Source organism: Patagioenas fasciata, chromosome 3 (genome assembly GCF_037038585.1).
Source record: "Patagioenas fasciata isolate bPatFas1 chromosome 3, bPatFas1.hap1, whole genome shotgun sequence".
Lineage (NCBI taxonomy): Eukaryota > Metazoa > Chordata > Aves > Columbiformes > Columbidae > Patagioenas > Patagioenas fasciata.
Window position 1 is genome coordinate 36862413 of NC_092522.1, and position 27151 is coordinate 36889563.

General features: G+C 40.5%; 1 protein-coding gene across 1 annotated transcript in view; it reads right to left on the reverse strand.

The window, feature by feature from the left end:
• The window catches only part of DAAM2 (dishevelled associated activator of morphogenesis 2), a 214598-nt gene extending 189857 nt beyond the window's left edge, over positions 1–24741 (reverse strand). The window contains exons 1-2 of the mRNA XM_065833150.2: positions 24656–24741; positions 3526–3662 (exon numbers count right to left, since the gene is read on the reverse strand). The gene's annotated coding sequence lies outside the window, so the exon portion shown is untranslated. The remainder of the gene's footprint in view (positions 1–3525; positions 3663–24655) is intronic.
• Positions 24742–27151: the final 2410 nt, after the last annotated feature.

Sequence of the window (27151 nt, forward strand, 5' to 3'; positions counted from 1 at the left end):
TGACTACTGTAAGCATTTGTAGCCAGCAACTTCACCCTGACTTCATTTGCCTGGCCTGAAAGAACCTGGGTTGTCTTCACACCTACCACCTTATGACTGTTTTGAACATATTCATAATACTTTCTCAGGGATAACAGGCCAGTGTCAGGAAAAAAAAAAATAAAATTCAGCCGAACTTCAGATTCTTTCAGTTTCTTTCTGCTCTTCACATAGCAAAACAGAGAGCACCAATTTGTAAAATCTTCCTCTGTTTTCCCCATAATTTTTTAATGCTTCCTTCTACTCTGCATATATTTTCTCATGTTTCAGAGAAATAATAATAAAAATCTATGTTCTAGCAAATGGCCACCTTACAGAAAGGTGCAATATGCAGACAGGTGCTCTGTATCACAAACATTAGTAACCAAATGTTGTTAGCTAGACATTCTAAACATCTGAACTAAGGAGGGCTGGAGTGAGCTTGTCCCTAGGCACCTATTCCAACAGAAGTTTATATATGACATTTCACAGCATTTTTATTTTCAAGGATTTTTTTGCCTTTTTGAAAAAAAAAAAAATCCAAAAACCACCTTGGGCTGCACTGTAACTTAGGCTTTTACTAATAATACTTTTTAAATTAGTTTGGGCTCTGAATCGTCTGTGTTTTTTTTTCCTTTTATTCCTCTGATTTATGTGCAAGGTTTTGTTCAGCTGCAAGGTTGAGAGGGGCACATGGACTTTTTTAAGATTTGAAAGTGTTTAGGGAATGCCTGATGTTGTATTGACCATCATTTAATTAGCAATGATCTAGATGAACACTTCTTGTTCCAACAAAGAATAGGGCATTAATACAGTTACAAATAAAGTCAGTCTCTAGCTATGAACACACAGACCTCAGTGACTTCCAGGAAAATAAAGGCAATGTCTATACAAAGGAATAGGGAAAGGGAAAAGGAAAGGCTATTTCCACTTCTTATTCTGACACGGGGTCTAGGCCAGATTTTTTACTTTGATTGACTTCTGGTTAGCACAAAACCAGAGTGAAAAAGTAATGGTAACTTTTAAACTGCCCTTGTGACTCCGTGGCCTATAAGCTGATCAAAGTATGTTAAGACTTCGATATCAACTTAGAACAGCCTTGGGGTTTTGTAAATGATACCTGGCCACTCATGGATCCTGAAAGCTGCTTTGCACTCAGAGAGGTCAAGCTAAATATCCTCTTCCTTACAGTATTGGTGACAGAGCTATCACTCTGTTCCTATTCTACCTAGGAAACGCACCTCCTTCAAAAGTGACTTCAAAGCTGTCAGTTCGGTGCACTCTTGAGCACTTTGTAGCATATCAGTGGAAAAAACTAGCTAGAGCACCAACTCCTGGCTTCATCTGTGGTGTTGGGCAAGAGACAACATTTGTTTACTGTGTATTCTTTGCAGAGGAGCTAGAAGGATTAGTTACGGTTGGTGTGGCTTGCTAAACTCTGATTATTCACATCCTCTGAAGTTTACATGAAAACTAATTAGCAGCACTGATCCCTTAGAAAGGAGCTGAAATCAATTAGGAAGGCAGCTGACCTCACTTTAGCAATTAATTGCAAATGACATTTTATTTCAGTACTTGATGACCAAGCTCTTTATTCTGGCTTTTGGGGCTTCAGTGTTTTGTTGTTGTGTTATTCCCCCCCTCCCCACCTCCGTTACACTACAGTTAACCCACCCTGATTTGTCTTAAACATAACTTCCATCACATAGAATCTGTCGTATTTTGTGACACATACTTTCCTAGAGAATACTTGGCTTTATTTACAGGAATTCTTATATGCTTAGGAGTCCTGGAAATTAGATGAAGTTCCTATGGAGAGGTGGCTCCCTGCTTTCAGACAAAGGGTGCTGAATTGCTTTCTTGGAAATCTGCTTGAATGTGAGGGTGAGGACTGGGAGGTAGAAAGGTATAAGCCATCTTTGTTGTACTTGGCAAGACAGTTCAGTTCACTAGGAATGCAGCGCACCCGTGTTTCAGTGGGCTGCTAAGTAGTACATGTGTGATTACCAGAAAGACTGAGTTGCTCTGGAGACAAAAAATAAATTGGTCTCTTCATGAAGCAGTTGACTGGGGTGTTAAGAGGGACACACCCAGATTCTGGAAGGTTTGATTCCATTATGGTAGTCTGAGCCAAAAGGAGACTTGGCATATGCCAAGAGAGCAACACATATTTAACTAGGTAGTGCCCCTGATTCTATACAAGATGTTCATGCACAGAGCCTGGGCTCCTAAAATCATTGTTTGCTCCTGAACCACTGTACATGCCAGAGAAGAAACTGGTCACCTTAAGCGACACAGCTAATCAAGAATGAATTAGTTTTCCAGAATGCTTCTAAGATGTAAAATGGTAATGTTTTAAAATTATGGGGAGTGAAAGTGTTCCTTTTGAATACATATTCATACACTGCTAGAGAACTGGAGCTGTGAACAAACAGCATACTTTATTTCACATAACAGAATCAAAAGTTTTGCATTTGTGGTTTTCTTGTATTGGCTGTCTGTAAGGCTCTAACAGCTGTGGGAACTGTTCAGGACATTGATAGAGGGGCAGGATCATGCCTATGGAGATGAATACAGTTCAGCAGAAGTATGACTGAGCTTGAGCCCTGACAATTGATTCACCATGGTCCTGCTGCTTGGTGTACTCATTTACATCACTGCGAAGCATGCACCATCTTACTCAGCCATAGTTTACACCCACATTGCATGCATGTTAAATACTGCTGCACAGTGCGTGGCAGTAGGGAACTGGGTGACATAACTTCATGGCATTTCGGATCCCATAAAGTGGGAATACCACAGGAAGAAAAGGTTTCACACTATTTTGTCTCTGTAAGTGATTGCTGCAGGCACTATAAGAGAAATAGAAAGGACACTGAAAACGATGAGATATTAGATGTGATTAGGCTTCAAGCACAAGCTGAATGCACAAGCTCTTCTTAATACACTAAAGCCCTGAAGGATTCTAAATTGCATCAAGGAGGAAGATGGTGACACTAAGTCTTCATCTAATTGGTGGCTGCTTTGGAAGAATGAAGGACAGAATAAAGAAAAGGGTAAAAAAAAAAGAGTATAAAATCAGGAATATTGCTATATTATCATATCCAATAAGAGTCTTTACTAATTTGCAAGAAATGCTTCCAGTTTAGTCTATAACTACAACCAAGACCAAGTTAATATGCTGGCCCTCAGACTGAGTAACAATGTGACTAACACTTGTAGCACAGCCTGGATACAAGTTCTGTTGAAATGGTGATGTGGTAAAGAGGACAGGGTACGAGGTTACAATTTTTATTAGGATATATGCTGCTTCTAAACACACCTGGTTTGTCCGTAACTGGGGGCAGTGAGGCCCTGTTTACTTTAATCTTGCTCTGAAGTTGAAAACCACTTTGCAGGTGGACAATTCCTCTTGGCTGGTGAACATAGGTAACATCACACAAGTTAAGATAGAGTTCCCAGGTATTCTGCTCCTCTCCCAGTCCACACACGCAAATCGGAACTAACCTGGAAGATCTGTGTAGTTTCTGATTTGATCTTCTCTCTCTTTGTAGGTCTCTGTCCTCAGTTCAGGTCCTCACTGCATAGCAAGGGCCCACCTTCAGATGAGTTAATACAGCTATTTTGACTGTAGAGATGGTCTTCTGGAGAAAAAATTGCAAATAAATAGTTCATTTTAGCTTTCTATCAATATAAAGGGCCTCCCCAATGTTTCGTGACTTTCAAAAGAAATTACAGATTAAATAAATACAGAGGTTCCTGTATGGTCTCTGTTAACTTCAGTGCAAGACTGGTTTTCCAGTGTTTTGGTTAAATTACTTTGTCTTGAACCAGAATGATTTGAAGCACATGCTTGACACTAATCAAGAGAAGATGCAGGTAGTAGGTACTATTTGGGTATGTAAAGACAAGAAAACTCTTAAAGGCTTCTTCGTTGCAGCACTCAACAGTGGTCTTAATACACTCTAAAATCCAATCCAGCATGAGTATCTCTCATGTGCCATTATATCTTCAACTCTAATTGCATCTGTGTTATAGACAAATCAATGGCTGATTACTTTACACATTAACTTTGAGTATAGGGATCATAAGAGATCATTGATAGAGAAAAAGAAACGAATTTGTTTGCACAGACTGTGATTAACATACACAAAGATGGTTCTTGGCTTCTTTTGTATCAGCTGCTCTAGACAGATGACTTCCAGGATTTAGGAGGAAATCTGTTATGAATTATTTAGTTTTATCATTCAGCTAATTTTCTTTTTGTTGGGGATTTTTGGTTATTTTTTATTAAAGCCAAACGATTGTGCTTCAGGACATTCCACAAATGCTGCTGTACTGTCGTCTTAGGAAATACCATTAAAGCGACCTTTTCCTTGTTTGCTTCCCATGGTATTTAACTAAGCTGTTTTAAGAGAAACATCATTAAAATTGTCAGTTCCTCCGTGGGTGCCTTAAGAATATTCATAGAAACTGTAGTCTTTTGGAGATAACAGAAACACAGGGCCTTGTTGCCCTTCATTAACCCCATTTTCCACTGAAGTAACAATATTAACTTTAACAGAGGTCTATTAACACTGGGCAAATCCGAGCCTTTTTTTTTTTTCCCCTTCGTAGGAATTTGATACCAGTGAAAGATATCACATTAGAAACATTAGAGAGTGAAGTCCTCCACCCAGCCTCAAACTACATATAGCACAAGAAGCAATTCTACTGCTCCCCTCAAAACCTTTCACCACAATTTCTGATTTTTGTCCTGGCATAACTTATTTTAAGAGGATGTTGGACAATGCATTCCAAATAGTACTTGGCTCAAAATAGTAAGTGTCAGCTGTGATCACAGTTCTTGAGCTGTATTGACTCAGTCATGAAAAAAGAACAGATTAAGGTATTGCAGAGCACAGAACAGTTGAGGTTGGAAGATACCTCTGGCAATCATCTGCTCCAAACCCACTGCTCAAAAGAGCATCAGCTGAAGATGGTTGCCTGTAGCCTGATCCAGTCAGGTTTTGAGTGTCTATATGCATGGAGCTTCCACCTCTCTGAGCAACCTTTTCCAGTACTTGTTCAAGCCCATATTTTTAAAGTTTTTCTTATGTTTAAATGGAATTTCCTGTATTTCAGTTTGTGCCCATAAGGTCTTGTCCTGCCACTGAGCACCACTGTGAAACATCTGGCTCTATTCTCTTTACTCCCCCCACCATCAGTTATTTATACATATTGATAATATCCTTTCACACCTTCTCTTCTGCAGAATAGACAGTCCAAGGTCTCTCAGTCCCTCTTCATACATCAGATGTACCACAGAATCCTAGAATGCTAGGCTGGAAGAGACCTCAAGGATCATTTGATCCAGCCTTTCTTGGCAAAAGCACAGTCTAGAAAGATGGCCCAGTACACTGTCCAGCTGAATCTTAAAAGTGTTCAATGCTGGTGAATCCACCACTTTCCTAGGGAGATTATTCCAATGGCTGATTGTTCTCATAGTGAAAAATTTTCCTCTTATACACTTTACTCCCCATCTTTTCCATGTGACTCATGGTAAAAAGGGAGTCTCCATCTTTTTTGTAGCCACACTTAAATACTGAAACATGGTGATGAGGTCTCCCTGTCAGCCAGTTCCCCACCCACCACAAAGACCACTTGTCTGGACTGTAATGCATCACTTTCTCTAGAAGGAGGCTATGGGAAACTGTATTGAAAACCTTGGAGAAATCCATGTAGACAATGTCTACAACTCAGCCCATGTTAATGGTGCAGGTTACTCTGTCATGGGCAAAGTAACTCATAATCATTTTTGTGGCCTTTTATTGCACTCTCTTCAATACATACATCTCTCCCCTGCCCTAGTGAACCACAGAACTGGACACAGCACCCCAGATGTGTCCCACCGATGTTGAACTTGACTTGCTGGCAATACTTTTCCTAATACAGCCCAGAGGCTTTCAGCCTTCTTTGCCATGAGGCTACATTTCAGACTCCTGTTCAACTTGTTGCCTACCAGGACTCCCAGTCCTTTTTTGAAAAGCTGCTTTCCAGCTGGTTGGTCCTAGCCTGTACTGGTGCATAAGACTATTCCTCCCCAGGAACAGGACTTGGAATTTCTCTTTGTTGAATTTTATGAGGTTCCTGTTGAGGTCACTCCACGTAGCAGTACAATTCTATCAATTATTCTTCCTAGTTTTATGTTGTCTGCAAACTTGCTGAGGGTGCACTCGGTCCCAACATCCATGCCATTAATGATGTTAAACAGATTTGGATCCCAGTACTGACTCTAGGATACAACATTCATGTGCCTGCAACTGATCTCTTTGCTGTTGACCACAACCTTTTGATCCCAGCAACTCAGCCAGCTACTAAGCCATGTTACTGCTTGCTTATCTAGCCATCACTTCATTGGTTTGTCAAAGAGGATATTATGTGAAAGTGTCAAAAGCCTTACTAAAATTAAAATAAACAACATCTACAAAGCCAACCATCTCATCATAAAAGGCTATCAGGATTTTCACACATGATTTCTCCTGATACATCTGTGCTGACTACTCCCAGTCATCTTCTTGTCCTTCATATGTTTGGAAATGGTTTCTGTGGTTGTTTGCTCCATCACCTTCCCAGGCATTTGAAATGAAGCTATCCACCCTGTAGTGCTCCAGATCCTCCTTCTTGTCCCCCTTGAAGATAAAAATGAAAGTTGATTCTTTCCTGTCCTCAGGAACCTCCTTCAGTGGCCATGACCTTCAAAGCTAATCAAGAGTAGCTTCACAATGACATCAGACAGCTCTCTCAGCATTTGTGCATGTATCCCAGGGACTTAATTGTTTATTTGTCCAGTTTATTTAAATATTCCCTAACCCTGTCCTCATCCATCAAGGTTAAGTCTTCCTTGCTACATAATTTGCTGCCGGTCTCAGAGGCCTGGGATTTCTGAAGGTGAGCACTTCAAGACAAGACCACAGTGAAGAAGACTTGAGTAGAATCATAAAATCATTTAGGTTGGAAAAGACCTCTAAGATCATCAAGTCTCTGGGTATTCCCCACTAATCTTGACCCATAAGCTCTCAAATGGCTCATCATCCATCCCTATGATGACGTAGTCTCAAGCAGAGGTTATCATCCACTGGATGACATTCACTTCACAGCAACATCAGGATCCTTCTCTGCTGCAGTTTGTCCTTCCTGTGCTTTCCAGGGAACACTTGCAAATTCAAAGATAGTGCATTCTTGGAGGCCTCATGTCCATTCAAAGCAACACCACAGTTCAGGTTCAACTCAAATCAGTTTCCCTGCAAATCACAGTTCCTTCCCAGTTTGCTGGTGTTAATATTTCTTTCCCAGTCTCCAGTCTTGTTGCCTGGTACCCTTCACCACACTGAAATGTTAGACCACATTTTAAGATTTGGAGCTTTACTTTCCTAGAAAGAAGCTTCAACTAAAGTTTTCCATCTCATTTATGTAGAGAAAACCTCCCATGGCCCTGGTTACCCTAAGGCTGTCTGCTAAAGGTTATATTCCCTAAGGATCTATCATTAGTCATACAATTCACATGGCATTACATTTTCTCTTCCCTATGACACTTGCAGTTTTCACAGTTTTTCATTCTAATCAGCTGAAACTCGACTTGAATCGATGATCATACCTGTGTTTAGCCACGTGTGGTAACTCTAAGCTTCCTTACCAAGCAGGCCTGCTTATTTCTATAGCACTATTTTTGGTATGGAGCACTCACTGTTTGATTCTGCATTCATGTCTGCATATGTCAGTGCTGCAGCATCTCACTCTGCAATGAAGTGATCCTCGTACATTTTTCAAAAGCCTTCTGTGCACATTTTAGCCATGTCATTGTGTTGTCACATAACTAAACCTCTCCTGACTAGTGAGAGGGTTCCCACAATAGCTTATGTCTTCTAAAAAAGGGAAAAGCAAGGCAAAATTTAATAAATACATGAAATAACAGAGTAAATGGGCAGAAATTAAAAGAAAAAAAAAAACAAAAAACACTTTGATGATAACAAGTAAGCATTTGGCTTTTTTAGTGGGAGGAGTTGAGTCATTCACTCATGGCTTAATCACTTATGAAAAATGTGGTCATCTGAAATATACAGAAGTAAAAACTTTATAGGACCTTTAATCTGTGTTGATTCATTCAATCACTCTGTTTCACAGGTCTATAAAACCTATTCCTCACTTTAACAGAGAGAATCAAAACACTGTTCACATTTTCAGCAGTACAGCCACTGCTATTTCTAGTAATTAATCTGTATAGTTGGAATAACACACCTATATATATGTATTTTTTTTAGCCACTCAGTCCGTAATGAGACATTTCATTTGAGACTGAAACTCTGTAGGAGCAGGCTAGATTTAATGCATGAAAGAGGGAGCCTGATGTCAAGATTCTCTATCAACTTCTCTTAAGTCTTTGATGTTGCTGAAAAAATTGTATGGGGCTGATTTTTCAAAAGGGCAGGAAGAGTTTGCCTTGGGAAAGTGTGTTATTATTTGTCTGTCCTCAGCTGAACTGTGTAGTTAATTTGAGAAGTTATGATTCTAGAAGTGACATTGAGAGGGAAAACTGCAGTAAAATGGAGCAGTGAAGGTACTGCTTTGCACAGTACCTTTTATCAACAGTACATGAATTCATGTTGACTGTACTCCCCAAAAGTAAGGAAACCTAGTCCCTGGACTTGCCATGTTGCAGCCTAGTTCTTTCTCTTGCCTAATTTCCCAGTGAGTCAAATGGGTCCAATAATGAATGCTTTGGGTAGGCCTTAATGTTTAGACAGGAACACACACTACCTGTGTACATAGTAGTACTCTTGTACTATATTTTCTGTGTTTCTTTGGCTTGGTTTTTCTTTCTTATTGAAACTGACTTCTATCTGTTTGTTCTTGAAGTCAGAATCCTCTATTGCTCCCAGCACTGTAACTGCCACAGCATCCTGTCTTCCTGATGGCAGAGGGAGAAGATACTGGTACTGTTCAGGTCAGTTCAGGTTAGGCAATAGCTACAGCAAGGTTTGCTCATAAAAGAAATGAAATAACACCTCCAATCTGACTGGAGACGTCACTCTCCAAAATGCCTAAATCTCACACATACCAAGAGTTTTGGAGGCCTGGCATCTGAGTCTTGCATGAAAGCAGCACATGATAGAAAAAAAAGCGACAGTGAATAACCTTTAGAACAGGAGTGCCAAACTCATTTTCACTGAGGCCACATCAGCCTCAGTTTCCTTCAAAGGGCCAAATGTAATTCTAGGACTGTATAAATGTAACTATTCTTGCTGAGCTGGTTGATGTGGCCCCTGTTGAAAATCAGTTTGACACCCTTGCTAGCAGCTTCCAACCTTAAGAATGTGCAAAAATTTGCAAGATAAGTCTATTTCACAAAACTTATCTTTTGGAATTAGGGAAAACAACAACAACAAAAAAGAAACAGTTCAGAGAAAAGCTATTGCTATGGACTTGATCTTCTGCCCTCATTAAACCTAGTTTTTTTCTCAAGGGCTGCCTCTTTGAGTAGTCTTTATTAACTTCGACATTTTTTCACATACAAGAGCAGTCATAAGAACATAAAAACCTTAAATTAAGAATGTTGGAGGATTTTACCATGTCTATTTCACCACTTGGATTGCATGTGATTTTTTTGTTTGTTTTGGTTTGGTTTTGTGTGTGGTTTTTGTTTGCTTGTTTGTGTTTGGTTTTGGTTTTGTTGTTTTCTGTAGGAGAGCAAATGCAATGAAAATTCTCACGATTCTACCCCATGTGTTTAATACCTTTCACGGGCTTCTATCCAGCCCATTCTTCAAGTTGTGTCTGATAAATGAAAGCTCAAAGCTGGAAAAATACATGAAGAGCATTCCCATTACTTCTGCATCTCTTCAAAGAAACAAGTTACAGTCCTAACCCCAAGTTACCAGGAAGTGGAAAAACCCTGGCACCAAGTCCCCGTCTTCCTAGTACACCATGTAAGAGCACTAAGATGTAACATCTGACAAGAAGCAACAGGCATACTTCTGTGTAGTCCTCATTCATCTCAAAAAAAGTTCCTGCCTCAGCTGACATTAGGGCAGTGAACCCCTGGGGCTTTAAGCAGCATTGCCTGGCACATCATCCATGTTCAGTCCTAAGTGGTTTTCTCAAAAGAGCTGGTGGAGATGGAACAAGGGAAGATAGGTTTAATGCCATATTTCTTCACTTGATGCAAATATCAACCCCCTTGAGTCATAATTTGACATTCCTCAGCAAAGACACACTCCGCTTTTGAAATATTTATCTTTCCTTTATTTTTTATAACCTTAACAAAATTTAGGAGGAATGTGAACAGTTTTGGTTTTTCAGTTTTTTTTTTTTTTGTCTTCCTATGACGGCAGAGATTTATTTATAGCCAGGAACTGCAGGACAGTTCTCACGTGGCTGCTGGAAATTAAAACAGCATGTAGGGTTTTGTTTTGTTTTGCTTTTATGCCTTTGCCGCTACAATCTCTCCCTACGTTCCCTAACCCCTTGTTATTGTAACCAGAGCCACATTTTGCATTTCTACAATTGCAGGGTTATGTAAATTCCAAAGGCTTGAAAGGAAAGGGGCTGCAGATTCTGCTCCAGGCTGTAGGGAAGTTGACACGAACAGTTATGCTCAACATCTAGGGAGAGGCTAAGGGATTCATAAATTGTCAAGAGACAGGAAACCTAAGTCTCAACCTCAGCATCAACCTGAAGTTTTCTAAACCTCTTAGTTTCTCAACCTCTTGATTTCATTTAAATTGATTTGCCTCTCATTTTTAGTGTTGTGCTTTGCAATGGCCAGGAAAATTTCCTTTGGCCACTTCTGCAAATCTTCATATGTCTTCTCTCACTTTTCACCAGTGTCTACTGGTTTACCCAGAGAGTGAACAACAGAAAGCTCTATAGGTACAGACTTTCTCAGACTCAAGGAACTGCATTTTTACAGTGATCATGAAACTGTACGCATTGAAAAGCATTAATTTAGTAATGAAGACTTTTATATTAAAAAGCAAATTACACCAAAAGAGAACAATCATACTCACAGAAGACAGCAAGAGAACAAGGAGTATGCATCTGATCCCTTGCAAGAAATCTTTACAGCAAGTAGGGGTGGGAAGAAGTGTGATACATGTTGCATATCTGTGTGCTTCTGAGTAACCAACTTGTAATGCTGACACTAGGTGTGCATTTCTGTGCGGGCATGGGCAAGCCAATTCATGTTTCCAACTTTGTACTCTCTAAAAGAGATATAATAATGCCTGACTCAGAGTCAATGTTAGAAGGCTCTGCATAAGCTCATCTTAGTCCCCAGTGTTTAGACAACTCAGCTAAATGAGAAAAATGTTTAGCCCACTTCTCCAGGCTTTCTTCTATTTCAGCTCTAAATCACCATGAGTCAAATCATGCCTTAGACCTCAGACAAAAACGTAGATTACATTATTCCTGAAGTATGTGGAGTTTTTGCACAGCATGGTGCACCCTGATCACTGGAGTGTGCTAATGAGAGCTCAGGCAAATGACTGTTTTTGTGAAAAGGTGCAGCCAGAATTCCCTAGCTGATTCAGCTGACATTATAAGGAAAGATGAGGTCGTGGCACCACTCCAGCATGCTGCTTTCCACAGCTGTTGGATTTTCAAGGCAACCTTAAACTTACTGAAGTGGATATGAAAAAGCAGGGCTTTCTGCATTGGTCACCCACCTCTTTGGCACAAAGCCAACCGTGGTAAGTTCTCAGGAAAGAAAACCAAGAAGCACTGCTTCACACTCTGCAAGCAGGTAGGTCAGTGCCAAGCCAACATAGAAGGGGCATTCCAAACAATTCCCAAGATGTGGTATTTTAAAAACAATTGCTACAATGGAAGAGATTACTTCAGTAGTGGACAATAGTTCCTACTCAGTTGGTAGTTACAGTCGCTGCATAGGTGGCAATAGCTGTTATTATTATGAAAGTGCAGTTGTTTAAGTCATATTAAGAAATACAAGATGCATTGCTCGTGGTGCAGCTACACAGGTTCTCTGCATATCTCAGAGATTTCTACCAGTTTTTCATTCAAGTTTATTTACTTGGATCCAGGAACTGCTCTGTGGAGCTCTGATTTTGACTGTCACAGTGACCTTGGGCAAGAGACTGAATGCTTTCACACCCACAATTCCCTTTGAAGTCAACTGGTGATTTGGATGCTCAACATTTCTGGAAAAAAAAAAAAAAAAAAAAAAAGCCCTACAGGTCAAAGCCAATGTCTGCTATAACTAAGGTGTTTTGGCTCTTTGGGTCACAGCACAAATTGTATAAATTTTGAATACAAAAACTGAAAAACCCACACCTAACCCAAATCTATAAATTTGGTCCTGTAATTGGCCCACTGTAACACAACTCTCAGACACAGAGTGGTGGCATGTAAGGGGCCATCTATATTAACACTTTTCGGAAGAGGACAGTTTATTAAGGTCTGTGGGTAGTCAGAAACAAATAACTGGTTTTGTGAAAAGTTGCTGCCAGAACTAGGTCTCAAGCAGCTACAAAGAAAGAGAAACCAGAAATCAAAGGCAGCTATATTAGGCTGTGTCCGGTTTGTAGTGCACCTAATGATAAATTTCTGAGAATGATACATTTTACTGAATCAGGTGAAGTATTGACCAAAATCATTATTCTGTAAGTTATGCTTCCTAATAGTCTAAACTCTTGAATCTTTTCCTAAGGGAGGACTCGCTTGGTGCTAAATGCACTGTGGAACACAGGCAAGAAGCTCTAATATCCTAGAACATCAAATTCTTCAGATTTCTGTCTCTAACCCAAATCAAAATTGACACATGCCTCTAAAGGATAAATGCTGCTTCATATCTTGCCAAAATATTAAGCAAGGTGGAAGTTGCTTGGCTTTTGGAACTTGTGAAGTTTGCAGCCTATAATTATTGGCCAAACCAGCAGCATAGCTCGCATCTATAATTCACTCATTTCCCTGAGTTAACAAAACCCTTCTTTACCTTCCATGCTGGCATATCTAGTAGATACTACTTGACTCAGCACAATTAGCAAAGCAGGCAGGATAAGGGGCCACTTAGTCAGCTCTGACACATTTTACAGCAGAGGACCTCCAACAGCTGACACAGTTCAAGCAAGACAAAAAAATCATAAAATACTACTAAACATAAGCACACAGACTTTTTGATACGTCAGACAGGCCCCATGGAACAGAAATATAACAAAATATTCCTACTGATACCAAATGGTAGTAAGAAAATGAAAGCCCTGTGTTGGCCCAGTGGTTCAGTGTGGTGAGGTATAGTTAGGCCCATATTAGATTCTTATGACTACCATGTTCCTCTGCTTCATAAAGAAAGGAAGGCGAAAAGGAAGAACAACTGTAATGATATGGATAGCAGTACATAGGAAAAAAAAAAAGGCAAAGCAAACCAGACAAACACCCCTAAACAGAACAGAATAGCATAGAATAGCATAGAATAGCATAGCATAGCATAGCATAGCATAGCATAGCATAGCATAGCATAGAATAGCATAGCATAGCATAGCATAGCATAGAATAGAATAGAATAGAATAGAATAGAATAGAATAGAATAGAATAGAATAGAATAGAATAGAATAGAATAGAATAGAATAGAATAGAATAGAATAGAATAGAATAGAATCGTTCAGTTGGAAGGGACCTCCAACGATCACCTAGTCCAACACCCTGAATGTTTTAATGCTGTCTAATGATGCAACTCAGGTGAGTTGCAAAAGGCAGCCTCATGTTGTCCTCTCTCCCTGCTGCAATTAGCTACACCCAAAAAGGTCTGGAGGGAAAATGACATCTGACACAGCCATGGTAGAAATGACCTAAACTAAGAGGTGGCAACTCTGAGGGTGTGGGAAAGTCTGCAAACAAATCACTGGGTGTGTCAGATATGCAGATGCCAATATAATGCAGTGATTAGTATGTCTCTGCTCAGTGAATATGTAAAAGTCATCCCTGGTGTTTTAAAAGCCATCCACAGTGAACTCTGAACAAACTCAAGTCTGGGTGCGTTTGCCTAGGAGCAGTAAAACATTCACTGTGACCTCATGGTTTCATGGGACACTCAGAACATAAGTGAAGTCCAGAGATATTAAACAAATCTAGCAAGGCATCTTATTCTACATGGAGAATTTTTAGACTGCTTTCAAGCATCACAGAACTGGGAAAATGGCTTTTGTGACACCCATGAGTGAATTTGTCAGGGAGTTTCCCTGTGGGTACAGAGCCCATTATTCCCCACCCTATTAGCATCACAAGATGCAGTGTGTATGATCCACAACAAATGGCAATATCAGGCCCTAGAAACAAGCCTCCAAAATGCTGGTGGGGACTTCACCTTTAAAAGTCCAAACACCACAAATATAGGAACATAGAAAGCTCATGGACTTAGGGTCACACAGTCTAAATGGGAAACCTAGAAAATAAAGTTTACACATCCATGCAGCCTGGATTGTTCTATTACAGCAAACAAACAAACAGGTAGGTAGGTGTGTAGATAGATAGACAGATAGATAGATAGATAGATAGATAGATAGATAGATAGATAGATAGATAGCTAGCACACTGGAAAGCACATACCCTGAGTCATGCAAACAATTAATGGCAGTCAAAGGCAGTGGCCAGCCAGCAGAAACAAGCCCAAGATTAACAATGGGAGAAAGTCTAACGGATGTCAGAGTATTTCCCATTTCTCTGGAGGCGTTGCTCCCCAGTCTGGCACCAAATGGGCCAGCTCCCTCTAGCTTCTTTGTGAATTAAGTTTACTCCTGAAAGAGCTAAAGAATCCCAAGAGACCATGACTAATAAGTGCTCAAAGAAAAAATGAAGGTTGCTTATCTCTCCCCATCACTGTGTAAGCACTTAGTATTGAGTACCCAGAATTGAATACAGCTTTCCTACTGTTGTTTCATCATAGCTTGGAGACATATTTCCTCAGCAGGCTATTTGGATCAAAGACGTAAGGCAACATCCCTGAAAGAAAAGACAAGGCAAAACACAGAGGGGACTTTTCGCCATCTGCTTCCATTTTAACTTGCTGCACTCCCACATGTCACCAGAGCCTGTAGGGTGGTCAGTTAGATTCTGTGTCATGTGCATTCATGGGAGTACAGGACTACGAGGTCATCATGTTCTGTTTCCTACAATCACAGACAACTGCATGACAGACATGGAGTCCAGTTGACTCCACAGCACATTTATTCCAATACAGTCACACAAGAACATGAGACTTTTCAAGTGACCAGTGGGAAGCAGAATTAGATAAGTTTTCCAGTGTAAAGTGAGGCAGCCATTTCAGTCTTAGTTTAAAGCAGCTGACAATGACAAATGAGGTATTTCATTGAACAGAGATATAAGATCATCTCCCTGACTTCTGATATCTGATTCTAGTTATCATAAATCAGTTCACTCTTATTTGAATATTCATGCCCAGTGGATACAAATATGTACAGCTACAGATAATACTTCTATGTCAAAGTGAGTAAAACCAAAATATTTATATGTATGTAATCTGAATTGTCTATTGATATCTTCTGCAAAAAATTGAGGCTGGTAATTGAAAAATTCATTCTCAAGACTGTTGAAGTGTAATTCTTAAACTGCTTTTTATTAAAAAGTACAGTGATACCATATGAAAATATTAATATATTATGTTAGGTCAACTCTAGCTTGTATTTACAGGAAGTATTTTCTTGGATAAGGCTCCCATTTCACAGTAGCTTAGCTACACTTACAGATGCATAAATCAGAAAGAGTATGGGCATCTGAAGATGTCCTGATAGATGTGAACATACTAAACATCCTCACTGTAAGTAAGGAGGGAATGAGGCAGTGAGGAGTTGCTTGCTAAATTTTGCCTCTGTTTAAACATAAAATGTGTCAAGAAGGGCACAGTAGGACATTTATAACTTAACACATGTTCCCCAGCAGGTACATGAAGCTATTCTAGATAAGCCCAAACACAGCTGGAAAACAATTCATGGGTCCCCCAAGGAAAATTTCACGTAGTCAGAAAATGCATCTGTTTTTCTCCCTATAACTTAGTAACAGTGAGTGTCGAAGACTTTGTAACATTCACACAGACTGCCTGAGTCCTGCTGAAGATGAAAGACTAAGGTCAAGCTTTGTACTGCTGTCATTGGCAACACATTTCAGGGTCTCTACAACAGAGCCAGAGAGATTCACACATTGGGATACCTGACCCACAGGGCAGTAGAAGTATGAAACAAGCAATGAGGGCAAGTTCATATCTCAGTAGGGCACAGTTGGAAGACAGTTCATATTGGCAGGGCCCTCGCACGGTTATTACTCTATCCCTGCATAACAGTGCAGGAGGATGCTGACAGATCAGAGCATCTGTCTCTCTGTGCATTCAGCTGTTAGAAACACTTTAATTGGTTCCTGCTGTACACATGGCTGCAAAAGTAGCAAAGACTAAAGTCCCCTCATGTTTGGTCAAGATCTTGCTTTCTTTCATCTGTTGTGCAGATGCTGATGGGGTCGCCTGCCTGGAGGGGGTCAGGATTCTGCCAAATGGATTTAAGCAGGGTACTCATAGTCCAGACATCCTAGCTTAATGGTCAGTGACTCAGTGAGAAAACAAAGACTGTCTGCACCAGTGTATGGCCTCATTCGTGATAACCTTTGTAAGGAAGAATGATGCCTTGGTGTCCTGGTTTCAGCTAAGATAGAGTTAATTTTCTTCCTAGTAGTTAGTATAGTGCTGCTCATTTAGTATGAGAAGAATGTTGATAATACACCTATGTTTTAGTTGTTGCTAAGCAGTCAAGGGCTTTTCAGCTTCTCATACTGGTCTGCCAGTGAGAAGGAGGGGAGTGTACAAAAGGTTGGGAGGAGACACAGCCAAGACAGTTGATCCCAACTGACCAAGGGGATATTCCACACCATATGACATCATGGTCACTATACAAAGCTGGAGGAAGAAGAAGAAAGGAGGAATGTTGGCATTTGATGGCATTTGTTTTCCCAAGTAACCATTACATGAGATGGAGCCTGGCTTTCCTGGAGATGGCTGAACACCTGCCGGCTGATGGGAAGTGGTGAATTAATCCCTTGTTTTGCTTTGTTTGTGCACATGGCTTTTGGTTTACCTATTAAACTGCCTTTATCTCAACCCATGAATTTTCTCACTTTTATCATTCAAATTCTCACCCCCATCCAGTGGCGGGTGATGGGGAGAGTGAGTGAGCAGCTGAATGGTGCTTAGTTGCTGGCTGGGGTTAAACCACAACACCTGAAAAACGCTCTCTGCAGATGTATGCTGTTTAACCTAACAAATAAAACCATTCCACCTAGTCAGGGCAGATCTCTTGCAGTCATTAGCAGCAGCACCTAAATTTCATATTCTCAGTGTAGACGAAAACCTAAATGAAGAGTGAGGAACGGGAAAACTGGGGATTGTAGCATGAGGGTCTGGGAAGGGAGGAGAGGGAGGAAGGGAAAAGAAAGAAAGGTGAGAAGTACCTACTCAGTAGAAGGATGGTATACTTGCATTCTGGGAGAAGTTTGAGTTTGGTAAATATACGGCTTGTTTGCCAGGCAGAAATCTAAATGCAACATAATGATAAAGATGTTGTTATTTCAGTTTAATTGCTATAGCTTTGTTAAACTAACATTTCAGGGGACATAAAGACAGCTGAAAGAAAATGGGTCTCTAATCTACCTGTAGTGAGAGTATTTATATGATAGTATAGACTCCAATCAGGTTTCAGGCATCTGAGAAAGGTGTATCTCAATTTCCTAAAATGATAAATCCGTTAATATTTGTAAAGTGCTTGGAAATTTTCCAAAGGAAAGTGCTGAATGCAAAGAATAAATTGCTAATTTTATATTCCTATAAATATGCGACTTATCCTCACACATTTGTATTCTGTAGGATTGCAGACAAGAAAAAATCCTTATCATTAATTCCTACTGGTTAAATAGGACCAGTCCATTGAGATTGTCCCAGCTCCATCAGCAACAATCTGGCTAATGAGTATACAATACCCACAGCATTCGGGGTTTGATCTTAAACCAGTGGAAAGTACAGAACATATTGTATTGTAGGGTGATGATTTATTGACTATATGTTTTCAGAGGAACTAAGTGTTGTAATATTCTTGGGGAATAAAATAGAGGGAAATAATGTTACACTTCTACAAGAGTCCAGGAAAATTCTACGCACAGATCAGCAGAGACAAGGATGCTTATACAGGTCCACAGTAGTTTCATTCTTTCTTGAAAAAGTTGTTCCCTTTGACCTGACAAGGAGAGAAGCAGAACTGGCAGGCTGATGCAGAACAACGTGGAATTCCCACGTATGTCTTCACAGCCTTCTGGAGATTTGAAAGAAAACAGATGACAGTGCAGGACCAAGAGCGTGCAAAGAGATTAATGATTTTCCAAGACCAGCCTGAAACACCTAAAAATAGCCTTCTTAGTTTTTTAAGCACTGAACTTTCCTGGAAAAAGGAAATACACAATATATTTGTTATTTATGAAAATATTAGCCATAATCTTACTATTGATGAGTAAGCCTGTTTGAAATGTTCAAATTTAGAGAAAAATTTAAATGCAAAAGAAAATGCAAAACAGTTCTAAAAATAACTGAAGGGTGGCTGGCAAATGAAATTCTCTCTGCAAAAAACTGTCCCTTTTTGGAATATACTTTGAATTGGGGAACAAGGAGAGATGCTGGTCACTTTTTTTCACTGACAAGATGACACAGACACTGCTAGAAATGAAGGTGTAGTTTATTCATGTGTATTCTTGACATTTAAAGGACTCTAAAATGCTAATAAGTTTCTGGTCGTTTGTGATGTGTCTGGTCAGATTTCTCAATCCACATCTTATAGATATGACTGCTTCTCCCTTGTAGAATAGCGAAAACATCAGAGGATCTTCACAGTGTTTCCTTTCTTGAAGACTACAAGAATATAAAAATTAGTACATAGAGTCAGATCAGAAATCCATGTAAACCAGTACCATATCTCAAAGCAATGGTCAGCTGCAGATGGTTAGGGAAAGCATATAGAAATAGCATATATAGGCTGATCCTGCCCTTGCTCAATCCTTTTAGTTGTTTAGGATTTGGAGATGAGAATACGGCCAGATGACCATGTTTTATAGCTACCAGTGGACCCATCCTCCAAGATTTTTCATCTCTTCCCACAGGTTTATCTTGAGAGAAGGGCATCTTGCCATGTGACAGTAAACCCTTGAAATGTATCCTTGCATGCCATCTTCATAATGAAATTCAACCTGGATTGTGCTCCTTGGCAGAAAAGTTCTTTCCACCTTTTGTGTGTCTGTGTGTTTGTGTACTTAATTTATGAAAATGTCCTGGCAATACATCTTCAGATTTGATCTTAAAAAGTTAAATTGGACCTGACCACTTTCTTCAAGGATGAACAGGGTACTGTGTAAATTTCCATCTCTTAAAGCTTCATGGCTCCTTAATTCAATTGTTTAAGCAGCTAAAAACATTGCCTCTTTGAAGAGCAAACACAATACAAAGCCTCCCAAATCAGCCTTGTTCACTGCCTTGAATACTAAAAGCCATAACAGTAAAAATCAGTCTTTGTTTATGCCTCCTCAAAAATGTAATATACCAAGGAGATAGAAGGGAGTTGTTAGGTCTCACAAATCAGCTTTGTCCTCAATTCAAAGAAGAGCTGGGTTGGCACATGCCTTTCCTGAATTTAAGTCATCCTGGGACGCAGTGAAGAGAAAAATACACTTCAACAAAAACAAATGAGAACTTCAAAGCCCATGAGCAGAAATATCAACTTCAGTGATTATTATTTTGAAGCAAGCAAAACTGGGAAATGAGCAAGCACTTGTTATTCAGGGAGGGAGCCCATTCCTCTCTTGATGCCAAACTTTTTCTTAATTCATCGAGGCTACCTCTATTTCCATTTACACACAGTCTAAACACATCCTTCTGATCGCCAACTCCCACTCCTTGAATTCCAGCAAGCCTTCTGATATCCTCCCTTTCTTATTTATGTCCTTCTTTCCACCTTAAATCTCTCTAATTCCTAGCTCCAGAGAAACCTTATCACTGGTATAAGTCTGTAATACTCTCAGAATAACTCTCCTATTGAATCCAAAACCCATGAGCTTCTCCTAGTCAGTTTTGCTCTTCCATGTTGTCCCAAGTCTAGAAAACTCCTACTACTAGGAGACATTATCTGATACCATAGGGGTCACCAAAGAAGCCAAAATCTTAGGTATTGAAATACCATATGGAACACAAATTGAAAAAAATAAATCTAACATAGAACATGAACTTTGAGCAACTTACAAACCGGACAGAAAGCCTAAGGGAAGGAAAAGCCTGTTTGACCATCATCAGGTACAAATTTAACACAAAGCACTAAGAAAGCTTGAGGCTGCATTACCAATAGTGCTGTTCAGCATGTGGTGTGTTCATGGGCTCATGGCTATGTGGTTCTCAGCAAATCGAAGTAGCACACAACATGGATGAGTCAAGAAAAACTGAATGTGAGTTCAGGACTGACACATCAAATCTCAAGGGAGCTTCCTGCAATGTGACATATTCCTCTGTGACTTCCACTGCTGTAAAACAGCAACAACTCCACTAACCTTCCGAGAGTTACACTACTTTAAAAAGTAGTATGTGAGAAGAATCAAATCCACTGTGTAGATTTGCCCAAGTCAGTTGGCCAGCATTCCAAAAGCAGCTTATAATTTTGGCTGTCTCAATTTTTGAGTGTCTTGGTGCCTTAACGAGACACTAAAAATAAAGAGCCAAAATTACAGGTTACTTTGCACAACTTGGGCCTCAGTTTCTCTGGACCAATCCTGATGCTACTTGAACTTACTTGTATTTGAAGCCTGGATTAAGTTTCTTGAACAACACAGAGCTACAGAAAACTTTCACTGGTACAGATGAGAGCAGACTTGCACTGTCTTTGCCTCAGGTTACTCATTACCAGTCTGAAGACACTGGGCCAAATCCTCAGCTGGAATGCATTTGTCATAGCTACACTGAGGCCCCCATACCTATTTGCACTGGCTAAGAATCCAACCAAATAAATCTCATTTAACTAATTTACATAGCGTTATGAAAGATAATGCCTACACAGAGTTTGGAAGATAACAAATCCTCAGCCTGATAATGACTCAGAGTACTGCCAAACAGAAGTCACTCCACTGTTAAATGGAACTGCAGAAAAATGAGAAATTAATCAGATACACTGCATGTTAGTATATATACTGACTCCTACTACTACCAGTTTTCTGCAAATGCCGCAGTTAAATTGAGTTTGATATTAGGGAACACAACTGGTAAAATAGAAAAGCCACAAGAGACATCACTGTCAATCATCAACACAACAAAGAGCACGGAAAACTACACGTAAACTCTTTCATCCAAAGAAAGTCAGAGCAGTCAACTTTAATTTAGGAACACGCTGTGCTTGCCTAGGGGCTGCAGGGGCAGGGAAGAGAGAGGAGGTCAGATCTCCATAGGATTGACCCAAGTTTGAAAATTCACAGCAATTAAAGCACTGAAAGCCAAACCTCCCACACATCCTTCCCCTAAGTGTCAGGAAATGGTGTCCCCTGATTGCTCAATCGCTAGGTCAGATGGCTGGCCTGAAGGGACTAGATGGGTTTCTGGGATTCCATTGGACCTTGGGGGAATTTCATGTTAGCTAAGGCAGATGGCGCAAACCCAAGTTATCTGGAAGATGCCTTCAAGATGCTGTTCAACTCTTGCCATGCCTCCCCGCCAACAAAATACAGTCAGTACATGCTATGTCTGGATTTGGTAAGGAAAAATTTTGCAACTGATTTCAAGATGAACAGAATGATCTCCGTTACATATAAGGAGCACAACTAACATAAACAACAGCGATAGCAACAGACAAGTGACACAGTGTGGTAAGGCCACTAGGATATCCAAAGAATTTGCTTACTCAGCTCTGTAAAACCATGAGACTGCACTTCACAACACATAATATAGACTTTTAAAACCTCAGGGCTGTACTGTGACTGTCATAAACTCCAACAGGGAATAGCTTTGTGTTTTACAAAGCAAAACTGAAAAGATGTCTTTCCTGTCCATATTGTGTTTCTCTTGCTTCCAGGGTCAGTGTCTACCAGTAGAAGAAATGGCAGTTTCCTGGCTGGTATAACCTCATGCAAATTCATGGATGCTGAATGATGTCCCACGCATTCTCACGAGACACTAGACTTGTCTCCTACCAGATCAGTATGTCCTTTCCCATTTCTCCTCCCACCCTTCCACTCAGTGTGCAGTTTTCCTTCTGAACCACAACAAACAGCCCACAAAGAACTTCCAGACTTGCAGACCCCTGCAGGTAGTGTCACTCACTAGTGGGATGCTGAGCTGGAGAACATAGAGAGGAATTGTGAGACAGAGAGGAAGCAGTCATCTTAAAACACCCCAAATCTGGAACTATCTCCTTCTCAGTTCCTCTTCTCACCTTCTCAGCTTTCAGCAGTTCTGTATATATTAGTTCTGTATTGCCCAGTGCATGTCAGACAGGTTAACTGTTGAACCAGGTAAACATATCTGTGGCTGTCAAGCACTTTTGTTGGATGTGACAGCTCTCAAGCTTTTATTGGGGTGTATAGGTGTCTAACAATTTACTATATTTCTTAAAGATTTTTGTTTCTTTCACATTGCCAGTCAATGTGATTAGGGTGTTGCTAAGAAAATAAAGCAGCTTATTGGAAAAGGAGCTGCTAGGCTACTGGAAACAAAATCTAGCAAGAAATAAATAGGAAAAGGATCCTGATATCTCCTGGTAAGGCAACCCAGATTCCAAACTGATTCCTTCCAAGTCTGGGGACTTCACTTAAAAGTACATCCCTGCAGGATCTGGCTCTGAGAACACATGCCTCCTTACACATGCAGTCAATACAGTTGCTTTTTCTCCAGCTCAGCCTAGCTTGCTTTACATGGTATGGCATGGCATGGTATCCTTTAGTGGGGATTAGACCTTGAACATCTGCCCAGTGCATTAGCCAGTACAGTGGTTACATCAACCTGCAGTTGCTTTCAGCGCAAACTGCGCTTGCTCAGTTGCATTTTTCAGGGGAGATCTCTGCAAAACTCCCTCCTCCCAGTCCTCACCTTTCCTACTTTACTTCCTTTTCCCTGCCCCAGCAACCCATTCTGCTGCCCTCAAGAGGAAAAGTATTTGCAGATTTATTCCATTACCAAAACAGCTCAGCCCAGGGAGTGCTGACTCGCATCAGCCTCTCTTGTGACTGCTTGTTGGCTGAAGCCAATTCCTAGCAGCACAGTGCATTATATTGTGTAATTTGCATAGCTCTTGCTTCTTAGCCCAGCTTTGTGTTTATGTTCAAGGGTGTCATGTCTCCTTCCAGCAACTGCACAGACCGACCACCCTCTCACTAGCAAAGAGTTTTCTAAAGTTACAAATGCTAGCTAAGTACGTCAGCTTCACACAGGAGGCATCAAACCCTTTCACCCGTGTGGGGCAATGCTTCTGTCATGGGTCTCATTCAGGAAGATGCCAGCAAAGAGGGCAGTTGCCTCCACAGCTGTCTGCAGAACTGCTCCCACCTCTGCTCTGGGAATGAAGAAGGGACATCCAGATGTGAGGTGGGGGAGATGAGGTTAATTGCATGAATGCTGCACTGAATTTTAATTTTAAATAAATACAACTCAGTACACCACAGAAAATGCCACCTTCTTATGCAGTATGCTTGGTAATCTCTGGACCATTGAGGTAAAATAGATAAATAAATATATAAAAGGTATTAGGAATCACTACTGTCTTTAGGACTAGCACCATATCTCTGTAGCAGTACCTCTGCAAGTTTTTCACAGGGAGATTCTATTTGTAGTAGCTGCCTCTTTCATGTATGACCCTGTTACAGTTAGGTTTTGGGTGTGAGATATGCCTCTTTCCTCGACAGAAGCAGTGGGTTATTTGGTGAGCTCTTAGTATCAAGCTAGTACAGGCTCAAGGTGCTAAATTTCTTAGATTTAGTGAGCGACACAGCATATTCATGTCAGGATCAGTTATTGTCAGCAGCCTGGCAAACAGAGTGGGACAGCACTTCATTATCAGGGAGCCAAGAAATTGCCTGTCGTCCTCATAAGGAAAGAAGAACATGCCTTCTGCACAACATGACAACAGATTAAAGAGTTAAAAAAGAAATCCTGCATTGTGAAGTTGTCTAAGGAACCTGGATTTTGCCTAGGGCTTATTTGGAATTTTGCTGTCCTGCTACCAGAACACTGAAGGAGCTGAATTTCAGTTAATTTTGTAGTCTTCCTAAGATCTGTCCTTCTCTTTCTCTCCCTCCTTCAAACTCCCTCATACCCTGTGACCCCCATCCACATATAGAAGAGTGCAAAGAAAAGACTGAACTATTAGCCTCTCTGCATAGCTTTAGGAGAAGCAATCAAGCTAAACCTGAATCCTGTTTGCTGCCAAGCTGGCTTCAGGATATTTCAGAGGATTTAAAAGAAAAAAAAAAAAAAAGGAAAAAAAAAGGAAAGGAAAGAAAGACAAGTGATACTTGCAGGGATTTGTTCTTGAAAACAAGCAAAAACATGAGAAGATTTGCTCCAGCAGCTGCACTTACACTGTAGTGCCCGTGTCTCTGCGCAGTTCCTCCCTGTTCTGCAGTCCTGTAATCCACATAGAGAAATGCCTGTGCTGCTCCTCTCACTGACTGTGCTCTTGTAGTGAGACTGGAACTGCTGCTGTTTTCACTTTCAGACCAGCCTCTCTCTCCAAATCCTCTGACGTCAGACAGCCTCTAAGAGCTATTTATGGAATGAACAATATAAAAGTTTCTCTAGGTAGAGCCCAGACTGCAGTTCTTTGGGATTTGTAATTTTTACACTTTTGGACAGAAAACCCCTCCAAGGGGGGGCAGGGAGGAAATGGTGGGTAACTACAGATGTGGTTGTATAAGTCCCTGGCAAAAGACAGTCCCTGTACTTTTCTGCCCATGGTATATTATATCCACACCCAGGATGTAACTATCTGTCATCAAAGTCCCCATTTGGAAAGCGGCATTTTCCAGTCTCAGCTGTGCCTAAATAGTCTTTGAATCAAGCCTGGCAAGGAGGTCTCTCCCCCCCAACACCCTCCTAGCCCACAGCTCTCTGCTGTGTCCAGGCTTTGACTGGATTTAACTAAAACAGGAGTGAAATGGCCCTTCCAAACATCTTGTCCACATCCTCTTTCAGTTTTGCTCTAACCCCTTCCAACTGGAATGTTTCCCCAGGCATGTGGGCCAGCTTCCCTCCTAACTGCAAAATACCTTCTAGAAGTGTCTCATCTCAGATGAATACCAGTTCAGAAAATTAATCTGATCTTTGATCTCTATTTCTATCATTTCTTTGGTACTGTACAGTATGACATATTTCACCTGCTGGTAAAGCCACTTAGAGTGTTACATAGAAGAGACAAGGTGTCAGAGCAAAAACTGAAGCAGTTTTTTAGCATTCATGTTAAGCAGTAGGTGAAGAGTAAGGTGCTCTCAGGGCATAATCCTGCTGAGGCAAGTGATCATAAATTTGCACCAATAAGACCTCTTTGTTTTGCATTTAGGATATAAGCCTGTAAGTATCAGTAGTCCTATCTAAGAGACAAGGAAAATGAGGTCTGAAGCAGAAGTTGAAAGACCTTGAGTGAGTCTTACCTGATCACAGGCAGACCTTTTTAAGAAGTTAAAAACTTATTCAACATTTCTGGAGGAGTCTACAAATGTGCTGCAATTATAAGCAACTGTTATTTTTTTTATACCCCATCATTTGCATTTGTAAACAGTTATAAGAAGTATGTGTTTTGGTATCACTTTTGGAGACTTGAGTGCTGTTTCAAATGTAAAGCCAAGGTTCCTTTCTGTGCAGCTGTCAGAACAGAATAGTTTCTTTCATATGCATATGCTTTCTCTTTTCTGCTCATCATCAAATCTGAACATGAGTCAGGGTCATTTGAAATCAATAAAATTCATCTGATTAACCTCAAAAGGATTAAAATCAAGCTTACTCTGACATTGCCATATCATCACTATGACCAAAAGCCTTGAGATAAATTCCAGAAGAAAATCGTGTCTCTTTGAAAAGATTTCCACCCTGTACTTAAAAGATGGGTCTAAGAACCTGGCAGATGCAGGAACAAGAAAATATCCCCAGCCTCAAAGCGGTATTCTGTCAAGCAAAGGAAGGAAAATGTTTTAATATATAATGAAAAATAGTAAAAAGAACCCAGTTTCGACAACATAATACAATCACTGAACAAGCAGTGTAACTGTCCCCTCTGGCTACCAGATTTGTCTACTTGTCTATGTAAGATCAGCAAGGATAATTCAGGGCATGAGTCCCCTCCCTGCCATGCTGCATACTACTCTTACTGAAGATCACCCCTGGAGTTACGTTGCTGCCTTTTGGCAGCTTGTCCCACAGATATCTGCAGGCAACTCTAAAGGGCAGAGTGACTCAGGGCTTCTCTGTAGGATATCAGAGCTGTTCCTTAGGGGTAGTTCCACCTCACATCAGCTTTCATTGACTCAGTTCCTCTAAAGAACAGTAAAGGCATTTGCCTGGTGTTTGCTGAAGATGAGATGGCTATCCATGACTCCTGCTTTCTCTGTTTAATTTATAGGATTGTATTACATCTTCTCCCTAGAGAGTGGAAAAGGAAGAATGAGGAAATTCTGACTATCGCACAGAAGTAAAGCACTAATAACTACAGCCTGTCCTACAGTTTGACCCAAGCACAAATGGGATTTCTTTATTTCAAAAGCCTTTGCAGCAAGATTGAAATGCCAAGAGACTGAAATTCTCTGTTTACCCATACATGATATGGCCAATGATAGCGAAAGCTGCTATTAACTGATGTCCAGCAGCACATTTCCCTTCTGTCCTGAAGGGATCTGCCTCTTAACATGTAGTTGTTAAGGTAGAACATCCATGCTGTCAGAAGTGCTACCACATTCCAGTTACTGAGGATTAAGACAGTATCTCTATGAACCTGTTGCATTTCTTTGTGGAAATGAAAGGAAGAATAGCCAGCTGTATGGCTGTATATTCATAGCCTCTGTAACGAACCACATAAGATTTACTTC